Source organism: Neodiprion pinetum, chromosome 1, assembly GCF_021155775.2.
Source record: "Neodiprion pinetum isolate iyNeoPine1 chromosome 1, iyNeoPine1.2, whole genome shotgun sequence".
Lineage (NCBI taxonomy): Eukaryota > Metazoa > Arthropoda > Insecta > Hymenoptera > Diprionidae > Neodiprion > Neodiprion pinetum.
Genome location: NC_060232.1, coordinates 37923074 through 37944630, shown reverse-complemented (window position 1 = coordinate 37944630; position 21557 = coordinate 37923074). Strand labels below are relative to the sequence as shown.

Here is a 21557-nt window from a genome sequence, read left to right as displayed (position 1 = left end):
CGGTCGTAAATACCTCGGGAATTAATTTACGACGGCTATATCGTTGTCATGAGTTGTATAAATTTTATAACCGAGAAAGGAATATAGGATACCTACCCGCAGTAAAAAAGTACCTTATAAAGCAATAATGTATATCTAGTAAAAGAGTTTGCCCGTCGTGCCAGCGGGAACTCTGCGAACGGTATTAATTCCGCTATAAAACCGCGCGGGTTACGAATTTCGAATAGCTATTTGATACATTTATTCAAATTTCAATTAAAGAAAAAAAAAAAAAAACCGACAACCCAGGTTCACCATTGGTGAGAAATATTTTTCGTTCCAATTTTTTCATTTTTTCTTCCAGCAATTAGTGCTCCGTTTTTGTCTGACACAGCGATCGACAAGTAAGTATGTCAAAATGGTTGCCTGTTTCGTCGCAAAATCGATGAGGGATAAATATAAGGAAGAGAAAGGTTGTGGAAAACAGAGAGGATAATCTTGATAATTATGAACCCGAGGTGAAATGACTGTGGTAACAGTGATACAAGCGACTACGAGTAGGTATAATCTTGCGTAGGTATGATATTATAGATGGTGTTTCGAATAGGATAGTTTCAAAGAATTCTAAGAATCGGCGAGTATAGTTTGTAAAATGAACTCGGCCGCAGGTTTGCCTGGAAATAAAGAATATATAACAGAGAGAAATAACCGGTCCAGCACTTCTCGGTGATGCGGGATGCGGGATGTTGGTCGGTGGTGGTTGGCTCCGGACCAAGTATTCTAACACTGAGTGATACGCGTATATGTACAGATATACATGCGTGCCCGGGGATCTACACGCCCATCGTGTGTAACATAGACACGCTTATCACATATCGCGAAACGCCTAACTGCCGAGGAAACAGCTCGCCGCTTTGTGTTATAATATCCGCGCAGGTTGCCAGTGTTACATTTCGATGAAAAACACGCCGATTTATCGTCTCCTCGGATTCACCAAAGAAATTGGTCACTTTTGTCGACCCATCGTCGACCATCCGGTGCTCGGTTTCGCCACTTCCTTATTCCAAACACCGTTTGAGCATATGAAACCCGCATATTTAACCCCAGCTTCAGTCTGTCGGGTCTTTTCGACGTATCCGTCACTTTGAAATGGAATAGCTCCACTTCAGAAGTTCACCTTCGTTGGAAATACTTTGGATAGGCACGAATCTCTTTCAGAACTTCTTCATCGCCAGATAAATCCCTTCTCGAACTGCGACGCAGACTCTTAACCCGGTCAGGAGTCTAAAAGTTCCATTGAGGAATTAAACTCCTCATTGAAGATCAGTTTTTATACATAGATACTTACGATCAATTATTACGAAGTAACCGACGATGAACATCCATCGTCTCACTCGTGACGGTCACGAGTTCTTACTTGTTCGTAAAGTTATAAGCATGATGCATAAAAATATCGAATCAGTCTTGCGGTGTTCTGCAACATGTTCACCGTAATTGTACGAGTGATGCGGTTTTCTGATTAGTTTTTGTCGGCTCGACCGGACGCAACATGTTGATATAAATATGTATTGGTGGGATCTTATCAAGACTGTTATGTCGTCTCTAAGGTATTCACACCCCTTGTTACATCAGAATGAGAGGAGAAGAGAACACAGTAGTTATGATCAGATCGAAAGATCGTATCACCGTAACTCCGGATAGTTCGTTAAATGACTTTTTCATATTTTCATGAAACCCCGGAGGATTTCGAGATTCGGATCGTGATTTAAACTTCCTGCGACACGCATCGTTCGGCTCACGTTATAAACGTACCTTATGTCAAAACCCTTGTTCCGAAACAGTGAAGCGTGTATAACATCTTCCGAGTAGCAACGGCTCCATGGTCCGAGGGTAGACATTCCGTACAGAGGACTCGAAAAGAACTCCTAACCGCATCCTTTGCCGCACGATGAGCATACTTGGTATAGAGCGAATATAACGGTCATTATTCATTAACACAAGAATGGAATTCTCCCCCGTCACCGTCTGACGGTCCATGGGCTCTATTAATACTTCGGTCAGAGAGACGAGTCGGTGCAGTTGCCATGTGTAGGTGAATCTCATGTGCCGCCAAGAGCCACAATGCCTCGGTCCATTCCATCGCCACGCCACAATGACCGTAGAGCATTTATTTGACACGTTGGCTATTTGACCCAAAGAGATCAAGGGGTTACACGAACCAGCATGGAGGGTTCCAGGCTCCTAACTCATCAAACCAACACACACGTGACATGGAGATTGAAACCACCACCACCACCACCATCATCACCAGCCTGCAACGTGGTTGTGATGCAGTGACTCACGAACACGTGGTTACAAATTACTCTTTGCGTATCGGTTGTGCGTAGAGCTTCTTTGCACCCAAGGCATCAGCAGACTCCGAACCTTTCTTATAACTCCTTTGACTTCGATTCGAACGCGACTACTTCATGACCATAACCAACGATCAGTGATATGGTATACCACGTATACTATAATAGCGTGTTTACCAGCGATCACCGCACTCCCATTTCAACCAGTGCAGCAGTGGATGGTACGAAATCGTCCCACAGACGCTCGTATTTTCTCCCACAATCAGTCGAGTTATGTTCTTGGGAACCCTGCCTCTCTTCCAATATTACACTCCTGCAGTGGTGAAATCTCCGCTGCTGTCCATGTAATACCACAACAACATATAACTATTCTCCGCTGAAGAAGAAGAAGAATAAAAAAGCACGCACACACAATTCACGACTGATTAATGTTCGGACCTTTTTATATTGACCCTCTTCAGCCGAGCATCGTCGTTGTAAAACAAACTTCTGAATCTCTCTGCTAGGTGAAACGTAATATCTGAAATTGAACATTTTGTAAATCAATAATAATTATTGAAAATGGATGACGTCCTTCGTCAGTCAATGGCGAAAAATTGTGAACCGATTGTGAAAACAAAATTCTAATCCTACTTTTGTTTTGCATGCTGCGTTGGGTGACCCAATTTTCGTTTTGTAATATCTCCAACCGTAACGGTTGCTGGACGGTACAACCAAACCTTATACCTACAACACGCGAGGAGATAATCATCGAAACAGATGTTTTCACGCATCAATTTTTTTTTTTTTTTTTTTCTTCTCGTCCATATAATTTAGGTACATATATACATGCACCGTGAGCCTTGTGACGTATATAATATTTATGACGTAGCTCGGCGGCCGATTCTAACTAATGATGTGATGACTCTAAGGTCCAAAAAACTGCCAATGCACAGTGGTTCTTTATCTATTTATTTATAACGTGTGAAATGCGTTTTATATTCGACTCACGATCAGATTGGACTGCGGTTTAATTAGCGTAACTGGACTAATTGTAAGTTGTAGCTGTAAAGATAATATTGAGATTTGTTGTGAAAATAACAAGGCGAGGGTTATGGTTTTCTTATTTTGATGCTGTTTGTTTAAGATTGAAAAACATCGAGTCTCCTCTTCGGGAAGAATGATACAACGGTGCGATTACTGGCGTCGGTACATCCAAGTCATTACAGATATGGGATAGCCTGAAAGAGGCATCAGCGTCGTTATCAGCGAATATAACGCATGAGTCATTATTCTCGCTTCACCGAATAGAGACTCGCTAGCACGAGCATGCACTTTGCGGACTTTGCGCTTTTCGCCTTTATAAACGAACAAAGAATCTAGGTTGGCTGACGATCCCGTCGCAAGCAGGCGCCTTCAGGACCTGCGGCTTGACGAGTCGATAAGCGATAAGGACCCTGATTGTGGTTAATAATTGTGCAGTGTGCATACACATACATACACACACCTTGTACTCCGTGAAGAAATATTGAGCGGATCATGCGAGAATTGCGGTTTTGTCGTTGTCATCTTCCTTTCTCTCTCTTTCCTCCTTCTCCATCACAACGAATATTTATATCGTCACAATGCCGTTAAACTCGACATCATGCCATTCGTCGTGTCAAACCTCTTGAATCAGTGACCAATTTCTTTATTATACACATGCCGAGTGCTCGGGAAACATTCAATTGTAACAGTTGACAGGAGAGGCCGATTCTGGGTACAACTGAGTGTCGATAAATGTCGGTATAGAAGGCGATTCTGGATATAGATTCCTATACCGACATTTACCGACACTCAGCTGCGCCCAGAATCGGCCTCTTCTATCGTATAGATTCCCTTACCGACATTTACCGACAAACAAACTCCGTGTCTGGTTGACCTGATCGTGAGATGAAGAGAAAAAAAAAAAGAAGAAACGAAAATCACGAAATTCATCGTCAGCTGTTACGTGTATTCGTTATATCGTGTATACTCTTTGCACTTATAAAATCTAAAGTCGTCGGCAACGACGGATCGTGCATTAGAGAAATAGCGGAGATGAGATCAAGTTTGCGGGAGGTGGGGCAGGAGAAAATGCAGCAATACGGAGTCTGGTCACGTACGCGATGGTAAACAGGCCTCTGTGCTGTGCTCGATGTATCGGCGACGACGAATTCTAGCCAATTCTCAATCTTTTAAATCGTCGAACTTTGTCCCGTGACATTTTAATCACGAGGCTAAAAACGTATACATATAAGAACGATGCTGAACTGAAACGTACGGGAAATCCCTGCGTTTGATACTGCAGTATACTCGATAAGAATTTATTACCGTCAAACTGTAAATATAAATAATATAATATAATATATGTATATTTATAATGTCACAGGTCGTCTCGTATCATCGATGTTGCGGAAAATCGTACGTTCATTTGGATGAATTCACAAATTCTCATTCTTTGAGACTGTTGCAATTTGTGAAAAAAAAAAAAAAAAAAACAGAAGGATAAATAAATTAAAAGCTCAGATTCTAAATGGATTTTACTTTTCGTATTTAGTTAATCGATGAAAAAACAAATCATATGTGATCTAAAAAAATATGCTTTCACAATCTGCAAACACTGACAATTATACAATTTTTTATAATTCTGTACACCGATTATTAACGATATTCGAATGAATTTAGTAGAGATATTTTGACGACAGTATAATTTTAGAATATAATCTTACCGAATATAATCTTTCTCAACACTCCATCATTTCGATAATAATTTGTTACACGAATGATTTTCAATGCAGTTAATTAGCGTTAATTGTTAAACAAACGATACATATATATGTATATACCTATAATACGATGGGTATAATTTCGATTTGCAAAAGAGAAGAAAAGGGCACGGCGCGTCGTCTCGTAAGATTCGGGCAGGCAATAAAAGCTGCATGAATTCTACAAGCTCTGTAACGAAATTGGCTTCGTAATCACATACATGGCAGAATAAGATAATCTTTCTCCGACTGAATTCTTAATACGCTTTACATGTTTGCATACCGCGATGTATATATATATATATATATATATAATTGTATACATACATACATGTACGTGCACTTCGGAGTTACGCGAGGCGATGAGTAAATAATTACATAAACCGTAGGATGTACTGAATATGGTAAATAAAAGACGGATAAACGCGGATAGCGTGGCATTGAGCTGCTCGTTTCATTTACTTTCTTGATCTTCTTGACCTTGTGTGACAAAGCTCGGGATATGCGAGCTTTAGGACGCGTGGGAGAGAAGGAGAGTGACGCGCATGCCGATGTTGGATAGAAAAGAACCGGCCCTCCTTCCCCGGAACTTGGTCGTCGCCGTAAGTCTGCAAGCTCAAATTTATACCCAAGCTCGAACCTTGCGATCAAGCGCGTGCGAAAAGGAATCCGAACCGAATAGGAGGACGAGGTTACGGAATGAAAAAAGCTCCGTTGGTGAAAAAAGTTATTCGAACCGCTGATTAACGAGGAAGCGGCTCCGTCGCCTTCGAAATTTAATTCGTATCTCGTTTATTTTATCTCATTTCTGCAGATCTTTCAGACCCATCTCTGCAGGCCTCGATGGCCGAAGGGTCCAGCCAACCTTGACCAGATCCTGTTCCGAGCACTGCGAAATAATAAAGAATTTAAGGAAAAAAAAACTTATCTTGGCAACGAACTCGAACAGAGTATAGAGGTCGGGTCGGGTTTAAATTTGCTTACCGTTAATATGCTGGAAATATGCAACGTTTATATACGCCAAGCTTTCACGATAAATCGACAGAAGATTAGTCGATGCCCGTAAATGCATGAATCCTGGGAAATGGTATCTTTATACTGCAGTCTTACAATCGCGCCAAGAAAGAGATAAAGAATGACAATGAAAAAAATTTCATTTCTTGTTGTAGTATATAGTAACTGGAAAATTTCAGATAAATTAATATCGCCACGTTAATGGTTAGAATATTTTTCATGCAATTACAAGAAAATAGGGTACAAGAATAACTCTTTACTGCAACTTTGATTCTGTTTATTTGGTTGACTGCATTTTTTCGGTCGAAAACAAAAAATATACGGTACAAATGACGACAATGAAAAAGAACAATAATACAATACTAGGTTTACCGGTGACAGCTATGCAGAAATAATTTTCATTTTGTATCGATAATAATATTTTGTCGATTAGGATAAAACAATGAAGATAATTTGGATATATCGCTAAAAGATCCATTCGAATACGAATCTATCGTTGTAAAATTAATTATTCCGAACCCAGAACATATCGGATGGAAATAAATTTGTATGGAATAAAACAAAATCTTTTCACTAACGCCAAGTAAGATAATTATTTGATATACACAAGAAACAAGATCTTTTTATCTCGAAGAAATTCGAAAGAATTTTCTTTACGAGTGTTGGAATGGGGTTAAAAATTCCTGCGTAGAAACGAAAGCGATCTCGAACCGTATCACAGAGCTCGTTAGTCAGGATCGGAATATACGTATATGTATACCTCTTCAGGCTCGCTGTAATCTGTGTTTGGTTAACCAGCACGTGTTTGTGCAGCTTATCCATATCTAACGTAAACCTTGCCTTCGACGTACTTCGATCCTTTGTTGCAGCTCTCAGAGCCGCGACGCACGCTCGTAAACTATTACAAAACTTCTCCTAAAACGGCGCATAATTTATAATTCGATGTAAGAATATCGTGGGCGCGACCTCCTGTCGGACACAAGTCCAACAACACACACGATGCGTTCGTTTCGACAATTTTATATTACAGGTTCGTGTAACAGGGAGTTGGAAATTGCGGCTGGAATCGGAACTGGATCGATTTTATTCTCAATTTTCTTTCTTTTCTTTTTTTCCTACTTTTAGAACATCAAGGAGAAGTAAGCAGTTGGATGAACTACAAATTGTCTGGAAATTGTCAATTCTTCACAACCGTTTGGCTGCTCGCCATTCCTTGACCGGAAGTCGCCTATTTCTATCAAAAACTAATTGATTTTAGTAAGAAATTTCTCGTTGCCTTGAAAATCCGGATACGAGTTGGGATCCAAAGATGATAATATTGCACTGAAATTTTTAGTACCGGTTACCACAGAGTCCTTGACTATTTTCATTCTTTACCAAAATCGAAAAATACAGTTCTAGGTAGAAAATGAAAATTAGTTTTCTAGCTGTTACCGGAAAGTCTCGTATCCGTTGCTGTTCTTTCTCATTACGATCGCTGTTGCTATATTTTCATGTAACGTTGCCGTTAAAGCCTTATTTAACTAAAAAACTGATTTTGCGTTGCAATAACCAAAAAAGGATCGAAAATAGCGCAAAATGGTTAGGCGTAGCTCATTTTTCGTAATCCCAACAATTTTCAAACATTTTTCTAACGATACCTGTTTTACCCAATTTTTCTAGTTACCGTAAGAAATGAAATTTTTCTCAGTGTGATGAAACTCGTTCGAAAACGCAGTTCACTTCGCGGCTTGGTTTGCTAAACTTAATTTATAATTTTGTATTTTAAACCGTGTTCGGTATCTGATTAAAGGAACTTTGAAGAAATAACAATTTCGCTACACGTTTTACAAAAATATTTCCATCTTCTAGGTACATACGCGTCTACGTTATACCTACGATGGTTTATCTTGGGTCGAAAGCGTATGAATTCCGAGGACTTTTTATTATTCTTCAATCATCATAATGCCGGGACAATTTCCTTCGGGGTGAAAGTGACCACCCTGTATACAACAACCGTAATATGCATATGTGTGTTTACGATGTATGCAAAGTAGGCGTATGCAAGTATTATGGTATGCGCTGCGGTTGAGTAGGGCAAGGCTGGACTTTGTACAATAATCTCTTTTCCATTCCTCGCGTTGATGCACGAATATATATATATATATTATTTTATATATACGTTTCATGCATATCCATATACCTGTATAAAACCATTGTGAAATAAATATGACGAAACGAAAGAGTGCAATATACGTATAAAATCGAATCAAAGAAGAGAACAAATACAATTGTAACATTGTAAGTGTAAATGTTTCTCGTCAAATCGTATTATTTTTCACTTTAACCTTGGCGTACTTTGTACAACAATTTCTCGGAAAATTGTTTAAAAGTATAAAGTCAAGCTTTGAAACTATTCATCAGAGCACGAAGAGAACGTGTATATATTTAAACCGCGTATCTTTATCCAGGTACAGATAAGCCTCGCACGCAAATATTTAATGTCTACAAATATATACTCACATACGTATTTATTTGGCAGAAATACGGGCCGATATACCGAGAAAGTTACAAAATATATTTGGCAAAGTTTTTCATCGGCTGGAAAATTGCCAAACAGAAACTTGCTCACAGTCTTGCTATAATTACATAATATATATTTGTAATTATATACATGCGTAGATATATTCTAAATAATGTCGTCTGGTTATTGTTTTTTCCTCTTTTATATTTGCTATTTATATTCTTATTAGCTTTTTTCTATGCTCGCACGGTCTCGAAAGTTCGATTTATTCTGGCAAAAGTAGCGCTAACGGTTTTTCCAATTTCAATTGTCGACGTCAATTTTCTTTTCTCGCTATTGTTGAGTAAATATTTCATCAAACCGATCATATACGAGAATATAAGAAGCTGACTTTTCAATGCCTTTGACACGTTATTATTTTTTTATTTACTTATTCATTAATTTTTTTTTTTTTTTTTTTCGTGAAATGAATAGAATCGTTTGCATGTCGTCGCTTTTCAAAATTATCTCTGTACTATTGTGTCGATAATAATAAATGCGTGTAACACTGAAGATGATTAAATCGGCACTATTTGTGCAAATTTGCACAACTGTTAATACGTAAAATATCGTTGCAAAAGTCGTTCCGCGGCGTGAAATACGACGACGGATTTTCCGCATATCGTCGAACGCTGGCCGGAATTTAGAAATCGTGCGAGTTGAAACAGGATGATATAAAAAAGGGAAAAAAAAATAAAAAAAATCATTCCACAAAGATTTCCAAAGTACAATCAACGATCTGACCATTTAATGCAAAAATCTCGTCACCGCAAATCTTTCGCCGCTTTGTGCGCGTGATAATTTTTCAGAATAAAAGATAAGAAAAAAAAAAAGTGGTTAGTCGGGGAAAACTCAAAAGAAATGACAAAGGATAATTCGCCGATGCTAATTATTCTACAAATATAAATATATCCTTCGTCCTCGAGCGAAAGAATTATTCCCACAATGCTTGGATAAATAAAATATAATTGTATTTGAATTGTAATAAACATCTATGAGTGTATAGAAATGTATAACATCGAAGAGCTAACGGTAAATTCTATTTGCTAATTCCTGCATATATGTATATATATATATATATATATATATATATATATATACATATGTGGGCGCTGCCGCATATATGAGGCGAGGTTAATTAATATCTGATACCGTAATTTATTAGCATGCGGTACAAGTAAGTATTAAACGGTTTCGCTGCCTGTTTAACTCAACATTTAACCAGGAACTGTTCCCCGCAGATATCGCCAATTCGATTTGCGAATTCCGCGAGCCGCGTGATATATTAGTCAAAGAATTTTTTCGCCCGTAATAACGAGAAAGAGAAACGGGTTTTAGGTACAGTGGGCAGGATCAAATTTCTCCTTGCCCGTATACTGGAAGACGCCTCCGAGATTTTAAGGTCGCTCCGATCGTTCTACCATACTTTTTTTTTTTTTATCTATTTTTTTACTTTTCCCACCGGAAATTCCTCGGGGCGTGTATTTTTTTTCTTACTTTGTTTTTATTTCCAACGGGAAATATTTGATTTTAAAGATTTATCTCAATATCGAAAGATTTTATATTTCACATTCTTTTTTTTGCGAAACAATTGAAAAAATGAATTCACGATCGAATTGAACTCGGCAAAGGTTTGTAAAAAAATGTTGTAACATCAGGATGAAAAGAAGAGAGAAACTTGCGTGAACAAATAAAACTTCACGTCTGTGTACGATGTAACATACACAGAGATTATGGGTATACCTGTGACATTCACCGAAAGTCTTTATTCGGATGCAAATGCGTGTATAATTTGAGAATTTGTATGCGCCGCACTCACCGCATTGTGTTTTTTTTTTTTCCTTCATTATAACGCTTATATTATACCTATATAAGTATATACCGGAGGGTTAAAAGTAGGTTCCCAATTTTCATATGGTAATTCGCGTGTAAACATCGCTCAGGCTTGATGCTTATACAGGTATGTATTATAGATTTCGACTTTCAATGCGTGTCTGAGGTGGTAGGTATAAGTACGTGTGCGTAAATACAACTAGCGTCAAGTGTCGCCGCGTGTCCTCGAGTCAAAGAGGAGGTCCTTCTCGGCTCATAAGGATAAAAATTGATTCCTTTCTTCTCAAGTTACACGATTTATATGCGCATTTATACACACCGAGGAAGACGGAAAAATAGAGGGGAAGAGAGAGAGAGAGAGAGAGAGAGAGAGAGAGAGAGAGAGAGAGAGAGAGAGAGAGAGAGAGAGAGAGAGAGAGAGAGAGAGGGGGAATGTAGAAAGGATTTTCAGCGTTGAGTCAACGCAGAGAATCGTTTAGTATATTATAATGTAAAACTAATCGTGCAACGGGCGTTGACTTGAAAAAATCAGAATTTTTAATCGACTGAAATTTCATTTATTTTTTTTTTATTTATTTCAATATCAACAGATTGTAGAGCGTAGAATTTACTGCGTTATTATTAGAACCCTTCCATCCGATCCACCTCGAAATGATAAAAAAATCTCGTGGGGGTAAAAAGTAAAATGGCCGATTGATAGAAGGATCAAAATATCGAATTTTTAAGGACACGTACTGAGAGAAATTTTTTACCGCAATCGAAAAATATTGTTTTAGGTAGAAAATGAAAATTACTTTTCTATCCGTTACTGTTCTTTCTCATTACGATCGCTGTTGCTATATTTTCTTGCAACTGTTGCGAAAATTTCATGCTTGTGCAACGATAAACTGACGTTGAAGCCTTGTTTAACTAAAAAAGTAGAGTAAGAATTTTGCATTGCAATAACCAAAAAAGGATCGACAATAGCGCAAAATGGTTACGCGCACCGCGTTCTTCGTAATCCCAACAATATTCAAAAAGTTTTTTTAACGATACCTGTTTTACTCAATTTTTATAGTTACTGTAACAAATGAAAATTTTCTCAGTGCGTCAATCTGATTTTCAGAATTATCATAATACATAATGTCCAAGTATGGAAGATTGAAAATAATTGAAAATTGAAAATCGCGACAAATTTTGGCATTCCATATTCTGACCTTTCTATTATCATCCTCCTCCGTACTTCATCTTGCTACATATTTTAAATTCGATAAATTAAATCTTCGCTTCATTAAAAATTCCACATTATGGCGCATCTGTTATTCAATCTCTTTAAATTTTTACCCCCACCCCGGTTCAAAAATGGTACCTGCTAATTTCCTTCACACTCCTTTCGGGCCGTAAAAAAAATATGCCTAAAGCTATTCGAAGAAGATGCGCAATCGAATTAATTCTTCTCGAGACGCGACTCGGATCTTGGAGGAATTTACGTGTCTCTCTCTTACATACTTGTAAGAATAACGACCGAGTAAAATAAGTTATACGTGACGTTGCCTCGGGTTCTGGATCTGGTGGCCTACTTGTAACATTATTTCATCGGCACTGCGAACCCCACGCACAATGCTCACTGTGCGATATGCTTGTAAACATTACATAAATATGTGTGAATTAATCTATACGCACACGCACGCGTGTGTTCGACGTATGATAATGTAAGCAATGACGTGCGAAAATTATGCGTGAAACGGAGTGAAAATTCAAACGGCGGAACTTGTAACGTAATAACGCGAAGCTGATAATACGCCGAGTAGCAAGCGTCCGCCATCACAATGCGCGTACAATTAACGTCGCCCGCTCAATTATGCTAAATTAAACTAGAATTTATCACACTTATTATTATACACAGCTTTGCTGCAGCGCGAACGCCCGTCGCGATTAATCGCCTTTCGTAGGCTGAACTTGAAAGTTCGCGAAGTTGGCGAACTGCATGAGCGTCGAGAACGACGATTCGTGTAAGAAGTTGGAAATTAAGATGATGATTAAGTGCGATCAAGACTGAACGGTTTAAAGATTGTACGGATTCTCATTTTTCGAAAGAAGAATTTTTATCCTGCGGTGAAAATGTGTACGAAGTGAGAATGACCAAAAATGATTGATTTACTGTTAAATCGATTATTTTTTCCCGATTAATCGAGTATAATCGATTGTTTTTCAAACTCGATTAATCGACCGACACGATTATTTTTTTTCATAATTATATTTTGTTTTCTACTCCGACGAACGATGCGATAAAATATCAATTCGTGTGATTAAAGTATCGATTATATTATCATTGTCTTACTTATTAATTACCTATTTGATATAATAAGTGAAAGATAAATGAATATTTTCATCTGAAATTGAAAAATATATAAATTATGAGAAAAACTTTTCCGCTATTAAGACTACATACCGAAGCTTACGAAATTTTGATTTCACGCGCACCGTTTCGAAAAAAAAAAATACGAAATGATCGATGCATCGATTAATTTTTACCGATTCAATCGGGTCGTGTTAGATTATTTTTTTCGGCTCGATTAATCGATGCATCGATTATTATTTTCAGCTCAATCGCCATCGTAAGTACGAAGTTGTCGATGCTTCGTACTTTACGTTAATATTTGAGTGGAGAAAGTTGCGAGCGTGGAACATGCAGCGCTTAAAGTTCAAGTGCCAGGTAAACCGATCGCTTCCCGATTTCAAATTCCAGCTCCAATTACGAATGTCTGAATATCGAACTACCGCCATTTTCGGAAATTGCAATTTGTTCACTTAGGTGCCAAGGTGACAAAAGAAAAGAGAGAAAAAAATAAACGACAACAGCAAAAATAAGTTATCGTATGGGTTACGTATCGTCAAGCAACGCGAGGAAAAGCCCATAATTCGTTCGGCGATAACGAAGAAAGATATCGCGGCAATCATCATCAGGTGGGTTTTAAAAAGGTGTTAACGGTTCCAGGAATCGGCGATACAGAATTGCCGTAAGGTGGTTCCAGGATTTGAAACCGCGGTTAAACGATAAATTTGAGAAACACTTTGAAACGGGAAACGAGTCACTAATAATCATTACAGTAAACACGTTATACGTGCGATCCGGCATGTCTTGGTTAATAGTTACGCGATTTCTGGGAAATGCATAACTGTACGCAAACAAGGTCACCTCTCTGAAACTATTTAAATAGTTCTCACATCCAAACATCCACGAGTGCAGACAAAATTACAGAAACATTGAAATCCGCAACGATTTATGGCAGCAAGATTCGTTCCGATGTTTATGGAAACCCTCAAATCACTTTTCTAGCGAGAAGGCTTCGCCGCTCAGCGCCACCTGGCGAGTTTTTTTGTTCGCAAAGTTCTTTATCCCGATAAAAAAAGAATCTAAACGCTTAAATTTTTCGTACGTGAAAATTCTCTGCAGTTTTATACACGTTTCAGAATATATAAAATTACCTGTAATACATACCGGATAATCTCTTGAATCTTGAAAATCAACCGCGCACGCGCGAGTTTTATCGGCTATTCGCGCAGGCTGGCCATCCGGAGTTTTCAGCCGTCAAACTTTGTTTCCGGCGGCGATGTAGTTGATGCGAATTTTCGAGGTTAGAATCCCAAATAATTGAGGCAGTGACTCGGAAAGGTTTGGGAAGCATTTGTTATCGGGTCGGAAAGTTGATTCTTCAAAGAACGCTCGGAATTCAACGCTTACGCTCTTTGAAAATTCAAACGTACACATTTTTCGTACGTTGGCCCGCCTGCATCGCAGACAAAAATATCGCCGCGGGAAGATTTCGCCGACCAATGAGATCGAATTACTCGGCGCACGCGCGGTTGATTTTCAAGTTTCAAGAGATTGTCCCGGTATGATCGTAAATTATCTTCAATGATGTAATAGAGTCGCGTTTCCGGCTAATTTCCTTTGTTCCTGACTGTTCGAAATTCGTTTATTGTCTGTATCAGAGATCGTTGTAACGATTGCGGTATTATTGTAGGTACATATATGTATATTCTTAGAGCGTTGTAACACAGAACGCCGCATGGCGTGTGTAATGCATACCCCTCTGACCTTGTCACACATAGTTAAGGTATTTTAAACGCGTTTGCCTCTTAAGGAACATGTAGGCCTCACGCGCTGCGCAACCTTCGGTCTTATGACCATTTTCAGACTCCGTTATTACACCGGCTGCTTCGATATTCGACGACGGAAATCGAACTATCAAATCGCATAAAGCAACAGCCTGGAAAGCCTAAGCCGAGTGCTAAGTGAAACGAAAACTTGACGGCAAACGGACTGCGTCTATTTTCTTATTTCCAATTTCGCAATTTATCAAGGCAAATTTATTACTTAGGCATAAAAGGCAGGTTCACCGTATTTACGGTTTTGTTTTCTGTCTCCAAGATTCGTCGTTAAAAAAGTAAACCTACTTGCATTACCGAAATTTTTCTAATTTCAATCAACACGATTTACAGATAAAGTAAATTTTACGTCAGTTTCAGAATGTACGGAGTTGATTTTTGTCTTAGCGTCCGATTGCATAAAATTGATGTTTTTTTTGTTTACTTTTCGGAATTTCGCTCCATCGTAACTTGAATTTTCGGAACTTCGAGCCGCCGTCGTACCGACCGTTCGAAACTTTGTTGTTACGTAAAGGTTTGATTCATTCGCTTCAAGTTTCGCGAGCAAAATAATTCGAAATTAGGCGCTTTCGTAATTTGTCAAATTCGCAACTTCAACCCCGCCCTTTTTAACAGTTCGTCGAGCTTAGAATTAAACATACACGAGTAAACGAACATCCATCTTTACTTATCACTCGCTTCCGGCGAAATCAAACGACATCTAAACGACGGCTTATGCACTGTATAAATAATTCAACTGGCGCGTATAACAAAACCGCAAATGAATCATGCATTTTTGTTCACGCCGCGTTATAACGTGAATTGCATAAAAGCTGACGCTTTCTCAGAAATCAAATTACCAGGTATAAGTACACCTCGTAGTACAAAGTATGTGTACAACACTATTTTACATGGAATAGAACACAGTCACCGTCTGTTATCAAATACCCAATATACGTTACATGTTACAAGATACACACACATGTGACTACAATGTATGCGTACATAAGATGTGACGACGGAACGAAACGCGTGTCGTGACGTCAAAGATAACGCGCGTGATCGCGGCACGTATGTTCTGTGTACATATTATATGTACATATATATGTAATATATACACGTGTATAACTTACGTACGTATAGAGTCCCAGAATTCTCAGCGATAAGAAAAATCAACTCGCCCGCGCATTCCGTGACGGACCTTTTTTTTTTTTTTATCTTTCCTTCTTTCTTTCATCTAGGATTTTCTCTGTCTCTCTCTCTCTCTTTCTCTTTCTCTCTGCCATTGTTCACACTCCTATTAGTCATTTTCGTGAAAATCAATTCTAAATCGAGAAAACAAATTTGCGCTGGAGAAATAAGAAAAACAATTATACCTTATACATATATATATATATTTATGAATTCGATTCTTGCACCTAATTGCGGTGTAAAAAATTATCGCCACGAGCGTCTGAATCGACGAGGACAAGATTTTTTTGATTTTTTTTTTTTCCTTACCTTACATATATTGAAGAGAAAATTTGTAAAACTTCACACCCCGCGTGGATCGAGTCACGATCGTCGTTTTCTCAGTTTCAGCTGCTTGTTTCCTCCGTTAACCGAGACTCGGAGGACGAAAGAAGAAATGCAAGAAAAAAAATTGACAAAAAAAAAAAAAAGAAGGGTCAACTCGCGAAAAAGGATGAGAGACGAAGGAATGTTCGCACAGGCAGAGTTAATTCACTCAGCTATCAAGCGTATAAGCAAATGTTGAGTGTGCCTTTACAGCTGCATGTACTTAAGCATCTTGTACATGCATGTTAAATAGCGATACAACACATTTATACATTTTGCACACACGCACGGATTACTTATAGATTTTACGGTATGTGTTGCCCGACTACAAACAACGACGGGACAGAAACGAAGCCGTTCTCTGTCAGCCTGTGTAAACAACAAACACTTAACAACGATTCGTTTATTCAGTGGTCATACCTTATACGTACATACTTATCTTCCTTGAAAATTTCGCGGCAATTGAAAATCCGGCCCGATTTTTAGTGCCCGCGAAAATAATTAAAGTCACGATTTTATACATTCGTTATATATATAGAAGGTTTTCCTTTCGCGATATTCCGGAATTCTTTAACTACCGGCAAGTATTGTACCGCAAAATTTTCGTTTGCTTTGGGATTTTCACGATTTTGTAAGAAATAAATCGCATCAAACGGGGGAAGAAGAAGAAGAAGAAAAAAAAAAAAAACCAATAAGGAACATTTACGGGGTTCTTAGCTTTAATTTTTACATGCAACGATATTACCCAGCCGTATATATGGAACAGTACAGATCCTGTGGAATATTACAATATTTCAATCCATGAATAATGTTTTGATTGGTGTAATACACGATATTTCGCGATTGCTTTTTTTTTAGCACTTTTTTGCATCGCATTTTAACGCATCTATAATTTTTTGGTCGGCTTTGTTTTTTCATTAACGTTAATTTTGTTCTTTTAAAATTAGTCATTATCATCATCATTATTATTGTTATCATTATTAACATTACACAGGTACCAATCGTAAAATTTAATCGCGACACGCCAAGTTTATTTTATGTCTGTATAAAATATCATATTTCCAACGGAAATTTTTATCTTCTCATTCGTCTCGGCGTTTAGAAACGTGATATTCTTGCAATAAATATAAATTTTTCTTATCGTTCAAACTACTTGATTCTCAAATATATACACGTGCGGTCTAATATCGCAGTAATAATATATACATTGTACTTTTTATTCTACACGATTTATTATCCCCAGATTATTAATTATATTTTCGAATATTTCTTATCTAATTATACCACCTGTACTATTATAATCGCGGCATATTTTTTTTTTTTTTTTTATACTCAGCACTACAATTGACAAATCGATCGAGAAATTTTCAACGATTCTTATCGAAATCTCGGTACAAAGTTTAACGTTTACCTAAATCACAAAAGTGTTTACCAAAGTTGTATATAGGTACGCATATATACGAACACAAACACGCATAAACATTTCGAAAAGAGGAGGAAAAAGAAGCAGGAAAATAAACGCGCAAGATAAGAGAAATGAGAGATGAACAAGAAAGAAAAAAAAAAAAAAAAGGAAAAAAAGAGAAATAATAGTAACTAAATAAATAACGAAAAGAGAAGAATACCGTACAAAAAGCAAAAAAGCAAAGCAATGGAATAAGGATGGAGAGATAAAACGCATGCAGGTTTATTTTCGATGGTTATACAGACGGTTCATTGAACCATCGAGGATTATACAGAGTGTAAAACGTATAACGCACGTATCTACCTCTTATTACATTATTACTATATATATATACCTTGCAGTGTGTATATATGGAGCTCTGCTTGTATTAGATTAGAGATTTGGGTTGTCGATGTTTGCGCTTATAAACTGTCACGTATCGCTGGAATATTTTAGTGAAAAATATGTTCAAACTTAACTAATATACGTTATTGTAGGACTCGTTTTACGAATGTTTAATTTTCGAGTTACACGCGTTATGCATTTTTACGTATGAGTTTACGTATCACAGTGTTTTATACAGTGACAATGAGAGAAATTTTTATTTCCGGTTACCGCTCAGTCCGTAACTATTTTCATTCCTTACCACAATCGAAAAATATATTTCTAGGTAGAAAATGAAAATTACTTTTCTATCCGTTACTGTTCTTTCTCATTACGATCGCTGTTGCTGTATTTTCTTGGCAACTGTTGCGAAAATTTAATGCTTGTACAACAATAAATTTACGTTAAGACCTTATTTAACTAAAAAAGTAGAGTAAACCGAATAAAACGATTTTGCGTTGCGATTACCAAAAAATGATCGACGATAGCGCACGATAGTAACGATACCTGTTTTACTCAATTTTTCTAGTTACTGTAACAAATGAAATTTTTCACACTGTGCGTAGTTGAAAAATAATTTGAAACAAACAAGCAGGAGAATTGCAATGAAAAAAAAATAAAAAAGAATAAAGAACGAAACCACTCGTCAGAATGACGAAAAAAATTATTTATACGTAACTTCTAGTCGAACACGTAGATTTGATTGAAATTTCAACGACTTGAATCGAACGATTAGTATTATTATACCTCGCGGTAATTATTACATTCGTATTATACCGTTGAGAAAAAATGAGATATAAAATTTTTTTTCAAGTGATGATTATTCGACGCTTCTTTTTTTATTTCCTTCGCTGTACACCGAAATTTGCGAGCGTCCTAATCGCATCGTTGTTTGTTGCGTTAAACACGATCAGTCTTTCCTTTTTTTCTCCTCCTATTTTCAAACACCCTCAACTATCAAGGCCCCTGAGATAAGGCTGTATAACAGGGCAGATAACCGAGTGATATATCGCGTACGCGATAACTCTTCACGTACCCCGTATAACACCTACGTTATCATAGCTCGAGATGACAAAATTGCGCCTTGAAAATTGTTGGAACGTCCTTTAAGATCCTCGCTTTCATCGATCGATCAATTTCTAGAAACACGATAGATTCAGTTACCTGGATAATTCGATTAAATTCTGTGTTCTCAGAAATATGCCGAATCGTCATCGACGCAACTTTTGAACATTGTTCTTCGGCCCTTGCTCCAAATACCGGTCAAAATATAAGTCTGCACAATTATCTCTCTCTCTCTCTCTCATTCTCCAATCCGTTTTGCACAATCTTAATTTAACTTTGACCAATTTCACGCGATCGTATATAATTCGCAAGTAATTATACAGCAACGGTTCACATTACACGCGGATCCTTGATTAAAAACCGCTTCAATTTCAACGTTCTTTTCTATCATTTTTTAAATTCTCTTCAGTCTCGAACGATTCTCCGCTATTCCATGTACACCCATTATATATCCATATATTATATATACATAGGTATATATTCGCATTATAACTACAAATTGAATTTATCGCCAAATAAAATATTCCTATTATACATACCCTATAATTACACGACTAGCCATCAATACGTATTAAAAGTACATGTGGCTTTTTTTTTTTTTGATGATTTTTTATACTTCTTTGGGCGCGTCAACAATTTTCTCTCCGCACGGTTCTTCTACATATATTATATATGTATACAACGCATATTCGTTCCTTCCTCGCACTCCGCGGATTATATTCTCAACGGTGAAAGTTTTTCGTCTCCATATAATACTGAGATTTATTTATACGAGTTGGAGGTTGAAGTAGGTTCATGTCACCCACACAAGCACGACGCACCTTGTACGGAATCGCAGGTTAAACTTTGCCCCTTGTGGACAAAACACTCCAAGCTACATCGACGTGTTGGCAATAACTTCTGCGAATATTGCTGCGACTACCTTTAATGTATGTATATATATATATAAATATATGCATGTATTCCGTTATTACAACAAAAGAAAAAAGAGAAAGAAATGAAATGGAAAGCGTTCCCTTTGTGACTCTCAAGAGACGTAGCAATATTTCAACGTCTTGTTTGAGGGAAAAGAAGAAAGAGCGATGTAAAATGTAATTGATGAAAAGACAAAGGCGAACGTATAAAATATTACCGTAAGTCTGATACGCTGGATACATGAAACGCTTGTAACGATTCGAGTAGTTATCCAGTCAGTTTTCAAATAGTGAAAAACTTCCGGAATCTTGCAGTATTTTCGTACCCTATAAAGAAGAATATTTCTACTTGCGGTTGGTAAACAAAAACGAATAAAACCAAAGTTTCCAACTACAGCAAAAAAATGTAGCGCGAGTTGCGCAGAAATAATAGAAACTGCTTGAATTCTACGAATTTACTAATGTGATTTCGTAGAATCCGTGCAGTTTATTTATTTCTACCTCAGACGAAAAGGTGCTGGGAGTGTTTTTGTTCAGTATTGTATTCGGATAAAATGTGGATTCGTCAAAGTCGAAATAGATCATACCCTTAAATCCTCGTCCGACTAAAAAAATACACCCGATAGTCGCGGCCTCGAAATGCTTCGTTAAAATAGAAGCCTGTTTCGACTTGAAGAAGCGCCTGATGTGGCTAGACGCTGTTTCTGCGACACAGGCACGTATCGAGGCCTCGCATCGGTCCAATTTAAGGAATTATTGTCGTTACTTAGGGCCACTTAGGGCCCGTACTGCACGTACGAGTGTACAAGTATTATATTTTTGTCAAGGGAGGCCCAGAACCACTTAAACACTCTTCGCCTCGTGGCGATAATCAGCTATTCATGCTCCTCGCTCTCCCTCTCTCTCTCTCTCTCTCTCTCTCTCTCTCTCTCTCTCTCTTCTCTCAAACACACACGAAAATGCCCCCGGCCAACTACGGGTTGACCTTACCTAATTGCCTACCTTATTTTCAGTCACCTCTTTCTTCATCCCCCCCTCCATGAGGCTGACACTGCGATTTCAAAACCGTTGCACTGCACGCCGGAACTTCACTGTTGCACAAATAATTGTCACTGAAATTTATAATTAAAAATTAATATTGAATAAATATATTATTTATCGAAAGGCAGATCGGACAACGCTTCGTTATCTTCTCAGCCATTCAGATTTTAGATTCGATTTATTCTCACCGGGACCTCACCTCACTGTTTACAATAATTAAGGTAGGTACACAGGCGGTTCATTTCCCTAATATGAAATCAATGCACTGCGCATCGACACTTTTATTAAAAGTTATATTTGCCGACCGGCGGGTTTCGCAGTTGGCTCAAGACTGAGCCGGGCCATTGAATTATGGGTATCAGACCTGGTCGAATCTCAACGGAAACAGACAAAATTTCAACAAGGTTTCGATAGATCCTGACAGATGGCTAACGATGCGTTACGATTATATAGGAATTACTATTATGCACACGGACATTGAACGCTGCACTTTTCATTCGGGTTACGATAATATGTCACAGAGTATTTGTAACTGGT

General features: G+C 37.8%; 1 long non-coding RNA gene across 6 annotated transcripts in view; it reads right to left on the bottom strand.

The window, feature by feature from the left end:
- Nucleotides 1–21345, bottom strand: part of LOC124219172 (uncharacterized) — a 76209-nt gene extending 54864 nt beyond the window's left edge. For 5 of the 6 annotated variants that reach the window (XR_011177715.1, XR_006883329.1, XR_011177718.1 and 2 more), the window contains exons 1-2: nucleotides 21220–21343; nucleotides 20982–21091 (exon numbers count right to left, since the gene is read on the bottom strand). This is a non-coding gene — a long non-coding RNA (uncharacterized lncRNA). Of the gene's footprint in view, nucleotides 1–20981; nucleotides 21092–21208 lie in introns of all 6 variants that reach the window. The other variant, XR_006883331.1, reaches the window with a different exon arrangement.
- Between the last annotated feature and the right edge of the window lie 212 nt (nucleotides 21346–21557).